Consider the following 13,546-nt stretch of genomic DNA (forward strand, 5'->3'; position numbering starts at 1 on the left):
GGGGATTCCCCTCAAGATCATAACCAACATCGCTTCACCCCTAAGTCCTTCTAGAGACTGCTACAGGGAGACATATCTAGGATTCTGAGGATTCCCCTCAAGCTCGTAATATCACACCTTAACCTTTAAGGTCCAAACATGGAAATCTGATCCCATGTTATTTACCAACCATTTCGTGCTCAGGACACATCAAGCCGGAGACCCCATTACGCACCACATTTCAAGCCGTAACCCATCGGCCTAAACACCACAAAATCAATGCTCCATATTTTTATCTGTTAATCAAACCTATTATTACCAGGCTCCGCATTTCATAATGTTGTAGCCATTTTCACCCTGACCCAGATACGGAGTTTTCAAAAACATTGCTCCCTGGAACAACGCATGCCCATTTCATTCTTAGGGTCCACTTTTTAGTGTGCTCACACAAAACATTTTCACAAACTATGCCTCTTCGATTCATGATCAAGAGGTAATTCTCTCCAATCAACCTTCGAGTCACCAAACGGAATTTTCCGTCGTGACCCTCAACTCCAGATTTTTATCTATCAAACAAACCCATTATTACCAAGCTCCACATTCCATAATGTCGAAGCCATTTTCACCCTGACCCAGATACGGAGTCCTCGAATGCTTTGCTACCGAGAACGGGACAAACCTAATTTAACCTTCGAGTCCACTTTTTAGTGTACTCGCATGATAAGGAACATTTTCAAAAATTACACCTCTTCGATTCATGATCAAGGAGGGATTATCTCAAATCAATTTTTCGAGTCACCAAACGGAATTTACCGTCGTGACCCTAACACTTTAAGGTCCTAACAATTCGCTTAGGCACACATTCAGAACTACGATCTGGTTTGATTTCACTTCACGTGAATACGTAGGCAGTCCTTCAAGGACACAACCATCCACCTCAAAATCACTTTAAGGTCCTAACAACTTGCTTAGGCACACACTCAGAACTACGATCTGGTTTGATTTCGCACACACGCAAATACATAGGAAGTCCTATTACGAGGGCACAACCACACCCCCACACACATTCAATTTTCACACCTTCAATTTGCAACCCATTGCACACACAGCTCAGAACTACGATCTGGTTTAATTTTGCAAACACGCGAATACGTAGGCAGTCCTATAACAAGGGCATAACCGCATACTCCTTTCACAACATTTCCAATTTTCAATCCTCAATGACCAGCTCAGAACTACGATCTGGTTTGATTTCATAAACACGCGAATACGTAGGCAGTCCCCCAATGAGGACATAACCGCGCAGCCATTTCAATCTCAACCATCAACATCAATCCTCAAAAGCAGCCCATCCAGCTGCAAAAAAAATTAATCTTATACTTCTTCACTGGGGGCTTCTTCCTTAAGACGTCGCCCATTCCTTGTTTTGTCAAAATTCCCACCTTCTCACTCTGGGGGCTTCTCTTTCAAGACGCCACCCGTCCTCTATCAACAAACATCTTTTGAATCTCAACTACAGTCCAAAATAAAACCGCCCATAGTCTAGTGCTCGGTTCGGATGATGACAAGGTCTTGGTTCCGCTCTCCCAATCATTATACCTCGAGAAGGGATCTCAAACAAGCAAACGGAGGCAAAGATGTCTGAAGAAGATAATTAATTCATGTTCCCCAGTCAAGCGGACCTTCTACCTCAAGGATTTGATACGCGTTGTCACGCTTTCTTAGCTAGGAGTTGCACTTACATGTGCAAAGTCTGTCAAAGTCACCCCCGTGTTGTGTCGACACTGACTTTGTGTCACGTTCACGACCGTCTGTTTGTCAGTCTTTCAGTATGCGTCCATGTTAGTCAATATCGCAACGGTCACGTGTCTCCAATCTATCAAATCACAGATTTACGAGCAACAAGACTCCATTTTAAGCTTCACAGCTTTCAAAACTTCTATCTCCCTTCGCGTGAGATATTACATGCTAGTTGCTTATATGCTAATTGCTCACATGGTTATGTGCTTACGTGCTTATATGCTTGCGTGCTAGTTGCTTATATGCTAACTGCTCACATGCTTATGTACTTACGTGCTTATATGCTTGCATTCAACGTGTTCGTCTATGAGACTGCGGATTTGTGTGGTCACTAACCATGCAGATAATCTTGAGAAGACAAACTCACTCCAACTGAGTACTGGGTTCTTCCCAACAAACGGCGACCCATCAAGTCCAAGAGCTTTAACCCCGCCGATTACATGGCTTACGCTACCTCCCAGCGAGCAGCAACTCATATCCCCGGCGAGTCCTGAGAAGTTTCTAACTCCCTAGTGAGTGGCGATTTTTAAATGGATGTCACACATGCTATTTTCCACAGTCGATCACTCGATCATAGATGGCTGGCGAGCCTTATAACGCATATGGCTGGCGAGCCTTACAACGCACACAAGATACGACTCAAGGACATATCCCGAAGATGCCTCAGGTATGACTCCTTCCTATGGCTGGCGAGCCTCAAAACGCACCACCTTCAACACCGGCTGGCGAGCCTTTGCGCGTAAATGATTCAAGGACATATCCCGAAGATGCCTCAGGTATGACTCTGTCCTATGGCTGGCGAGCCTCAAAACGCACCTCCTTCGACACCGGCTGGCGAGCCTTTGCACGCAAATGATTCAAGGACATATCCCAAAGATGCCTCAGGTATGACTTCTTCTTATGGCTGGCAAGCCTTTATACGTAGTCAAATGGACTTTAAACAACCCGAATAGGAAGTCGACAGACTCTAAAATGTTCCCGACGGCAGGTCCTTGACTCGAATCCACGAGTCGCCTCGACGTCGCCCATCCCGACGTCAAGTCCTTGGCTCAAACCCTTTTGAGTCGCCTCGACGTCGCAATGGTCTTCAGGTTGTAATCTTCGATTGACCTGGAGATCATACTTTGACTTTCGCCCTGTCCAAGCCTCAGTCAAAGTGGGGGCTTTGTAGATACCCAGTATCTGCACCTTCCAAAAACCACCCGATGATGATCGGACTATAACGTGTTTTTGATATGCGTGCGTGGATTGGCTATACATGAGACGGTTTAATGCACTACTTGAATATGAAAAATGATTTCAAAAGTTTTCTAAATTCATTTGCATTAAAATAACACTATTTAGAGTTAAAACCGTCTTCGGACCCAAAACCGACTCAGAAACCCGCAACTCGAGTCAACCTGAGTCAACCAGAGTCAACCCAAATCCCGAATGTCAAAAATAATGCCATGAATGTCTTTATCATGTCATTTCCTTTAAAACAACACTATTTAGATTTGAAACCGTCTTCGGACCCAAAACCGACTCAGAAACCCGCAACTCGAGTCAACCTGAGTTAACCCGAGTCAAACCAAATCTCGAATGTCAAAAATAATGTCATGAATGTTTTCGTAATGTCATTTCCATTAAAATGACCCTAATTAGAGTCAAAACTGACACCGAGCCAAAAACCGACTCAAAATTCAAATCCCGACTCACACGGAGCAAACCCGAGTCAAGCACACAAAACACCTACCTCAAGTAACACCAAAATCATCTTATTAGATGCCCATATTGTTACACGACATCCTATTTGATTACCACAAATCAATAATGAATGGAGAATTGGCCACGTCCAAATTGAAAGGGACAATACACCCCTTTCCATCACGAGGTAGCCCGCGCCTAAAGCAGGTGTCTGCTTAGCCTCTAAGCAAACACAACCGACCTACCTCCCCCACATTTCTCTATAAATACCCATCATCAAACACCATAAACCTTACGTGAGAGTCTGCCCCCTCACATCTTCCTTAAACTTCTATACTCGACTTCCTAAGTCAACAAATCGACACGTGTTTACGACCTACCGATCGTAAACACAAGCCTTACACATATTGTTTGGTACCGTCGCCGTGCATTCGACCGACCCATTTGACCAACTCAATTCATCAATCAACATGTTTTAATTAACATATTTTCAACATATTTTCAAAACCAAATCCTTTTTTAAGGCACTCTTTTTAAACTTCTTTGATCGCGAGTAGTCACAACGAGAAAACCGTCTCTAAAGTCGTCTACCACGCAAACATCAATACACGTAAGTTTGAGGGTGTAAACAACTCATTTATTTCATGTCTTTACTGTTTTGATGAGTTTATAAGCATGAACAATGCATAACACGATTCAAATTTAGGTTAGACGAGCCAAAACCGAGTTTTGGCCTGAGACAGAAGCTCCTTGCTATGCAAGGAAGCTCACGCCTCTTGTGGGTCTCAGGTCAGACTCATCCGTGTTTGTTCTCGTCTTTCCTCTTTATTTTATTTCTTATTTGTAATTGTTTTGACCATTTCAAATATTTTTAATTCATTTTTATGATAAACATGTTTTGACCATTACAAAAATCACCCTTAGTTCTTAATACCATGACGGTTTAATCCGTGACTCGGTGATATTAATTGGATAATTACATTTTAAAAGAAATCCTTTTATTTTATTTACCATTTTAATGCATTTTTATGTTAAACATATTTTGACCATTAGAAAAATCATCCCTGGTTCTTTATACCATGTCGGTTTAATCCGAGTACGATGACAAACTTGACTAATTACAAATAATCGAATTTAACATGATTAGTTCAAATCAAACATTTTACATTTTTATTTGTAAATCATGCTTTTCAAACATGCAAATCCAACAACGAATATTACTAATATAATAGTAATTATTCCGAGTCATGCAAATCATACTTGCAAATCATTAATCTTAAAAAACGGTTTTAAACAACCTTTTTAACAACCAGGAGACGCCCCTTGGTTCGCCCCATGGCTCGCGCCCCAAGAGGCCCTCTGCTTTCGTATTTCAAAACCTGGGCAGAGCCCCTTACCTCGCCAATAGGCTCGCGCCTTAACAGGGCTGCCTGGCGCTGTTCTGCCTCGTTTTTAACACTTGTCTAGGACGATCCCGATTACGGTTAATCCGAATACATGACGGATCAGATTGGCAAGCTTACGTTTTTACACTTTGTCATTTAAACACACTTCTTTTTCAAATAAATGGATCGTGTTAAGCATCATAACCCGAATTTGGTAAATGGATGTTTAATTTCCGTTCTCACATGCAAATCAACCATAAATCCAACTTGACATCTTATGCTTGATATTTGGATTACCAAACCGACTTAGAAAGCTCACATGTTAGGTTAACACTTTTGGATGTGCATTCATGCATTTACACCGTTTTATCAACTCTTACACTTAAACAACCACGATCGATCAGTAGAGGCCGCTAACGCGGGCGGGATTGGGTGTTCGATTAAAGGGCTTCCCAATTCGTACCCTCACCCCTTACTCAGAACCTTGGGATAGTGGATGGCCTTATCCAGGGCGTACGAGAGTCAATTTAGGCATAGAATGCTAAAAGGGGGACGAGTCCTTATCTTTAGTACCTATGTCAAACACTGCTTTGTGCTTCGTTTGATCGAGGTATAAAGTGGATTCGAACGGGTTCCAAGCACCCCACAAATGCTTGGTGGTGACTCTGAACATCTCTAATCGTTTCGAGACCTTTACCGAGACGAAACCGACCGATATAAAGCGATCTGGTCGAAAGCATTTTTACGCCGCCGAGCGTGGCTTTCAAAAGACCGCTGCATGTCCACAATTTGGCTTGGCGTGCAGGTGGCCCGTGACCGCAGATCGGTAGGTGGCCCAAATCCACAGACCGGCCTGTGGCCCATGTCCACAGTAAGTTTGAGGGTGTAAATATCTCATTTATTTCATGTCTTTACTGTTTTTATGAGTTTATAAGCATGAACAATGCATAACACGATTCAAATATAGGTTAGACGAGCCAAAATCGAGTTTTGGCCTGAGACGGAAGCCCTTTGCAATGCAAAGAGGCTCGCGCCTCTTATGGGTTCTCGGGTCAGACTCAAACGTGTTTGAGTTCGTGTTTCCTTCAACACTTTCTTTTATTTTTACTTCTTTCCTTTTACGGTTTTTACCATTTTAATTCATTTTTATGACAAATATTTTAACCATAAATGTAATCACCCTTGGTTCCTTATACCATGATGGTTTTATCCGTGACTCGGTGATATTATTGGTTAATTACATTTTAAAGGGTATCATAACACTCTTTTCTTTTATTTACCATTTTCTCATTTATTTACACTTGTAAACATATTAGTCATAATTCATAATCATCCTTGGTTCCTTATACCATGTCGGTTTAATCCGAGTATGTGCCAAACTTGACTAATTACAAGGAAACGAACTTAACATGTTAGTTCATATCAAATATTTTACATTTTTATTTGTAAACTATACTTTTCAAACTTGCAAATCCGACAATGAATATTACTAACATAATAGTAATTATTCCGAGTCATGCAAACAATACTTACAAATCATTTAATCACAAATACGGTTTTAAACAACCTTTTTAACAACCAGGAGACACCCCTTGGGTCTTCGTCTGACTCGCGCCTTAAGAGGCCGTCTATTTTCATATTTCAAAACCTGGACAGGCTCCATTCCCTCGCCTATATAATGGCTCGTGCCTGAACGGGGCTGCCTGGCAAGTGTTCTATCTCGTTTTTAGCACTTGTCTAGGACGATCCCGATTACGGTTAACCCGAATAAGTGACGGATCAGATTGACAAGTTTACATTTTATACTTTATCCTTTAAACACACCTTTTCAAACAAATGGATCGTGTTAAGCATCATAACCCGAATTTGGTAAATAGACGTTTAATTTCCGTTTCACATGCAAATCAATCTAAATCCAACTCGACATCATTTTCTTGATATTTGGATAAACAAACCGACTTAGGAAATTCTCACATTTAGGTTAAACTTTTAGATGCGCATTCATGCATTTAAACCGTTTTATCAACGTTTGCACTTAAACAACCACGATCGATCAGTAGAGTCCGCTAACGCGGGCGGGATTGGGTGTCCGATTAAAGGGCTTCCCAATACGTACCCTCACCCCTTACTCAGAACCTTTGGATAGTGGATGGCCTTATTCAGGGCGTACGAGAGTCATTCTAGCGATAGGATACTAAAGGGGGACGAGTCCTTATCTTTAGTACCTATGGCAAGCACCCCTTTTTTCCTCGATTGACCTAGGTATAAAGTGGATTAAAACGGGTTCCAAGCATCCCACAAATGCTTGGTGGCGACTCCGAACATCTCTGTATCGTTTCGAGACCTTTACCGAGACGAAACCGACTGATTTAAAACAATCCGGTCAAAAGCATTTTTATGCCACCGAGCGTGGCTTTCAGACCGTTGCATGTCCACATATTGGCTTGGTGTGCAGGTGGCCCGTGACTACAGAACCGGTAGGTGGCCCGTGTTCATAGACCGGCGTGTGGCTCATGTACACAACTACACGCTAAAGTGTGTAACCCTGCCAGAATACCCATCGCAACAGATATTCCTCTCCGCCAGTGGGGACCACAGCCGTACCACCTAAGCCCCGCTCAAAATCATAGAGCGAATAAACCATGTCCATTTGTACACATCCCCCTTGTGACAGGAACTACAAGGGGCGAATCAAGGGCGTGAAGCCATTCCTGAAAATGACCCCACTCAGCCGAGGGTGCACCTCGCGAACCACATACAATTACAACCAAAACCACAATACCAATATATACATGATAAATCCAATTAACGATAACAATAATCATGCCAATAAAACAATCATGCCATCTTATTCTTATTCAGTAGGGAAACCCTACCTGAGACGGAATCACCAACATTCAAATGCAGCAGATCAAAAAGATTCCTCTACGAAATCACCTCATATAAACAATAATCTTATAATCACAAATCTATTACACAATTACTCCAAAAACCCCCCAAATCACCCAATTAGGGTTTAACCAACATTACTATTTGACATAAAAACAATACGGAAATCTTACCCACACGATGATGATCACAAAGATATGACGATCTCAGAAATCCGATAACCCTAGCCTTGGTTTGATAGCAAAGAGAAAAGTGGATCGAACGTCGTTGTTTTCTTTTGTGAAAGGTTTAGAAAAATGAAAGTGATGCGTGTTATTTATATGATGTTTTACACCCTATTTTACACGCATTTCAGAGCTCATTTGTGTAGTTTATGCTACATTTCTCCCTATTTCCGTATTTTTGTACATTATTGCAGAAATGTGAAGAATTCAGCGGAAATCGAGCTAAATCCGTCCCCGAGTATCTTGCATTGCATTTGACGTGAAGTATTTACTTAAGGAACGAGCTTGGTGCGCTTTTCGAGGCCCAAAAGACAAATCCACGAGAAGTTAAAAGCGGATTACCAGCTAAAGCAGTCGATCGACTGGCCCCCTTAGTCGATCGACCAACCCACGACTACAGAAGCTACTGTACACTGAAGAGCAGTCGATCGACCGGTTACCTCAGTCGATCGACCAAGCCGCTACTCAGACGTGAATATATAGAACGAGTTTCCCAAAGCCCAAAGCGATATTAGGTTTAGGAATTATGTTACGTATACTTTCTATATAACGTAACCTAGTTCAGAGATACATTCATTCAGAAAATTATCAAGTTTTACATTCAGTTTCATCAGTTTTTAGAATATTAATTAGGGTTCGAGGATTATTTCGGTATTGAATACAATTCACTTTGGCATTCGACTTTGTTCTTTTCCTTCGCAATTCACACGGTACTCTGGTTTTGTTGGTTATTTTGCTTTCGTTCATAGTTATAGAATTGCTAGATCAGTTTCCCAAGCCGAATTGCCATTTTATGTTAATTGTTTATTTTACCGTATTAATCATGAATTCTGTAGTTTATTTAGCCAATTTTATTGTTGCCTTTTAATTTCAGTATGAGTAGCTAAATTGATTGTGCTAGGATGTAGGGGAACAATAGATTAGGCGGCGTAGAATTAACATGGACTGAAATCGCGTGTCAGTCGATCGACCGGTTACCTCGGTCGATCGACTGGCCACGTGAGGTTTTACCTTCGTTTTAATTGTTTTAATTCTTTATTCAACGAATCGAGTGCACGCAACTAGTTGAATGTTTAGGATGTGACTGACCCATTAGATCGAAAGATAGGGACAGTTGATTGACCACCTATTAAAATGACTAAACTATGCTGAGATCGAAAGATAGGTAAAGTTTAGATTATCAGTCACTTTTCAGGACGAAAGTCAGTATTAGTGATATTAGGGACTTATAGCGAGATCGAAAGATGTTATCTGTTAAGAGTGGACCGAGAGGACCTCTTGTTTTCCCGCCTCATGTGTTTGATTTAGACCTACTTAGTATGCTGCCGCCGAAACTATAGTGAACCGACCATCCTAGTACCCTTTTATTATCTGTTTTATCCGTCTATTTAGTTTATTGTCTTTTATTGCCTTTAGTTATAGACAAAACCAATTCAACCCCCACATTCGTTACCTTAGACTGAATTAGACAACTATTAATTACATTCGCCTCCCTGTGGTTCGACCCTGTTACCACTAGCTTCTGTTAGTTTTAATAGGTTTTATAAATCTTATTTTTGGTACTCACAACGACGGGTATCAAATTTTAGCGCCGTTGCCGGGGAGGCAATTGTTCTAATTTTTAGTTGTTTTTATTTAGTCTTTCTTAGTTTAAGGGACATCCGTTCCTTAAACTTTTCTTATATTCTTTTTGTAGTTTCTTCTTATGCGCAGGTCACAGGGTGGTGAACTAGTACCGTTCAATCCTGAGATTGATAAATCCCTGCGTGAGTTGAGGCGATCATCTAGGATATTGCCGACAGAGGAAGAGCTGAGTACTCTGTCTAGTTACTACGAGAACGAGTTGTTCGAAGAAGATCTATCTTCATCTCCTGCTTCTACTTCTTCAGCTGAGACAGTCACATCTCCGGAAATTCCAGTCATGGCTGAAGAAGCAACTATAGCAAGTCACTCTGAGCCGACAGCTGCAAATCTATACAAGGGGTTCGAATTACCTGGAGCTGATAGGAAATTCGAACCGAAGCCTTCTTATATCAACTTGGTTGAGAGGAACCAGTTCGGGGGAGCTGCAAATGAAGACGCAACCAAGCATATGGAGATATTTATTGATTATTGCTGCTCTATACCCCCGCCGACCGGTGTGACCCAGGACCAAATAAAGGAGACTATGTTTATATTCTCACTCCGCGATGCTGCAAGGGAGTGGTACAGAGATCTGGATCGAGCTGCTCATGGGATCACCGACTGGAATTCTTTGGCCTTGGCATTCTACAAGAAATACTTCTCTACCTCGAAGACGAATGCCATTAGAGCTCAGATCACGAGCTTTAAACAGGGACCTGATGAGAACTTCCATGAAGCATGGGTCCGTTTCAAGAAGCTGGTACGAACCATTCCGCACCATGGGTTCGAAAAATGGAGTCTTTGCTATCAGTTCTATAATGGGCTATATGACGATCAGAGGGCTATTTTGGATGTCTTTGTACCCAATGGCCGATTCTTTCGAGAATATGGGAGAGACTAAGGGGTGGAAGATCATTGATGACTTAGCCACCCATAAAGCTTAATATGGGAATTCGAGAGGCAATCGGAGGAGGAGTCTTTGAATCCCCTTCGTAGCCGCATTAGAGGCTCTCACGGCGAGGTTTGACAAATACGAGTTGGGAGGAGCTTCAAAAGGAGGGATGTATCATGTGAATGCTGTTTCAGATGGTCCTTTCGTCTGTAGAAGATGTGGAGCTGAGGGACATGTTTCAGAAAATTGTCCTAGTCCCTTCGAGTCTTGTGCTGCCTTTCAACATTACAGGCAGACAAACACGTACTATGAGCCGAATGTCCATCCCAACTTGAGGTGGAGTAGCCAAAATGTCCTGAATCCGACTCAACCTCCACAAAGAAAGAAAGAACGAGACTTATGTGCCTCCTCATAAGCAACAACAAGTACCAAAAAACTCCCTATGTGCCGCAAAGAAGAATAATCCCAAAATTCCGACTTTGCTGAATTGAAGAATTTGTTGCTGAAAGAGTCCCAAGCTAGAGAGGCCGGGATGAAGATGCTAGAGAGCCAAATTGCTCAATTGGCTAGCAAGAATACCACTCGAGCTCCGGGACACTTACCGACTCAAACGGATCAGAAAGAGACCCTTAATGCCATCACTTTGCGGAGCGGGTCTACCCTTGAGGGGCCTGCCATGGTCGAGGACGCTGCTGAAAAAGATGAGGCGGGACCGAGTCAAAAGAAAGCTGGAACGAAAAGTGGAAAGAAAAAGACAGCAGGTATGTCAGTCGATCGACTGACATACCCGGTCGATCGACTGAAGTGCGACAAACAGTAGCTTCTGGTCCTGTTCAAGTTAGTCGATCGACTGACCAACCTGGTCGATCGACTGAGGACGCTGCTGATAGTGAGCCTTTTCGTCCTCCGATGCCTAATAATTTGAGGGATCACTTGTTTCGGGGTACGACAGTCCCGAAAATATTGGGGCAAGACCCGAGTGCTGATGGGTCAGTCCCGGTTCCGAAATTCGACCCAATGTCGGTTAATGGTTCCCATTTGAGACGGCCTGAAGAGGGCTCAAGCTTCAACAAGGAGAAGGTGGTGGACTTTCATCCTAAGTCCACGGATGCCGGCATGTGTGATTTAGAGGAGAGGGCTAAGTTACTTCTTACAGCCCCATATCCAGAGAGATTAGTACCGACGAAGGAACAGGTATCTTTCAATAAATTTGAAAAAGTTATTTGTAGCTTGAATGTACAAGTTCCTTTTCTCGAGTTAGTAAACCAAGTGCCTGCTTATACTAAATTCATGAAACAACTTTTATCTAAAAAGCGGTCACTTGAAACTGTGCATACTGTCGCACTTACTAAAGAGTCGTGTTCTTATCTGACCCACACTGCACCTCACAAACTAGAAGACCCAGGTAGCTTCTCCGTTCCTTGTAGCATTGGTACCTTTTCTATTGAGAAGGCATTATGTGACTTAGGAGCTAGTATAAGTGTAATGCCCTTGAGTCTTGCTAGGAAGCTAAAATTGACTAGGTTTGCAATCACCGACATGACAGTACAGATGGCTGACCGATCTGCGGTCCAGCCAATAGGAGTCTTAGAGGACATCCCCGTGCAAATAGGGAAGTTCTTCTTCCCTGTTGACTTCGTAGTACTTGATATGCCTGAGGATGCCCATATTCCTATCATATTGGGTAGACCATTCGCACACCGCCTTTGGTGCGATCATAGATGTAGGCTCGGGAACCTTGACCTTCAAAGTAGGGAAGCATTCCATTGTTTTTGCCCAACCTGCTAAGAAGAAAGACCCCATGTGGCCTGTCACCTGTAATACGGTTTCTGAAAAGAAATCCTACTTTGTGCTTCCTGATATGCCTGTCTCAATTCCTACTCCTGTTGTGACACCTCCGCCCCAGATTGGGAGCAAAGTGGAGGAAGATTCTTCTGTTTTAGATATTGCAGGAGCTGGTTTGGGGAAGGAAGAGCCGCATGTAGCTCCAGCTGTGAAGGAGCCGATCATTCAAAGAGGTGGTCTAGGATGCCATAGCTATGGCACTGATGAGGAGCCTGAAGATGAGCCTGATGCGTGTCTTTTATATGATGTTTTACATCCCATTTTACACGCATTTCAGAGCTCATTCTTGTAGTTTATGCTACATTTCTCCCTATTTCCGTCTACTTCCGTATTTTGTACATTATTGCAGAAATGTGAAGAATTCAACGGGAAATCAAGCCAAATCCGTCCCCGAGTAAACTGCATTGCAAATGACGTAAAGGGATCACTTAAGGAACGAGCTTGGTGCGCAATCCAAGGCCCAAAAGACAAGTCCACGAGTTAAAAGAAGTCAAGTAGCAGCTCCATTAGTCGATCGACCATAATCCTCAGTCGATCGACCAATGTTCGGGTTCGAAGCTCTTTTTTTGTTGAGGAGTCGATCGACCAGCCTTATCAGTCGATCGACCAGATTTCTATTCAAGACGAGAATTAGAAGATCGAGAAAGCGCAAGCCCATGATGCTAGGTTTAGGAAATAAGATGTTACGTTATTTGCTATATAACGTAACATGAAACAGTCAGTTTGGTATCAAGTTTTTATCTGAGTTTTTACTCAAGTTTTATTCAGTAATTTACATTAAGTCTTCGCATACGGTTCTTGATAATTAGGGTTTGGGATTGTTGAGCATTGGAATTTCGGTTCTTAATAACTAATCTTTCCTCTGCAATTCGGTACTCTTCTGCCTTAATTACAGTTCATCTTTATTTTATCGATAGTTTAGAATTGCTAGTTAATTCCCGTAGCCAATTTATTGTTTATGTTAATTATTCTCTTTGTCGTTTCAAGCATGAATCCGTTAGTTAATCTTATTATTAAAGTTATTGTTTTTACCCTTAGCATGAGTAGCTAAATCTGTAGTGCTAGGATGTAGGCGATTTATGGCAGAGGCGGCATTAGATTAGACACGGTTTGTCTCGCGTGTTGGTCGATCGACTGACCCCGTAGGGTTTTCCTTCGTTTTAATTGAATTTAATCTTGTATTTAACGAGTTGAATGCATGCGACCAGTTAGATACCTATTTT

The 13,546-nt window shown here is 42.2% G+C and overlaps 1 non-coding gene across 1 annotated transcript; it reads right to left on the minus strand.

Moving 5' to 3' along the window:
• Positions 1-10,265: 10,265 nt before the first annotated feature.
• Positions 10,266-10,372, minus strand: LOC141640318 (small nucleolar RNA R71). The gene has a single exon (XR_012542950.1). It is a non-coding gene; the product is annotated as a small nucleolar RNA R71 (small nucleolar RNA).
• Positions 10,373-13,546: the final 3,174 nt, after the last annotated feature.

This window comes from Silene latifolia, unplaced genomic scaffold (assembly GCF_048544455.1).
Source record: "Silene latifolia isolate original U9 population unplaced genomic scaffold, ASM4854445v1 scaffold_75, whole genome shotgun sequence".
NCBI lineage: Eukaryota > Viridiplantae > Streptophyta > Magnoliopsida > Caryophyllales > Caryophyllaceae > Silene > Silene latifolia.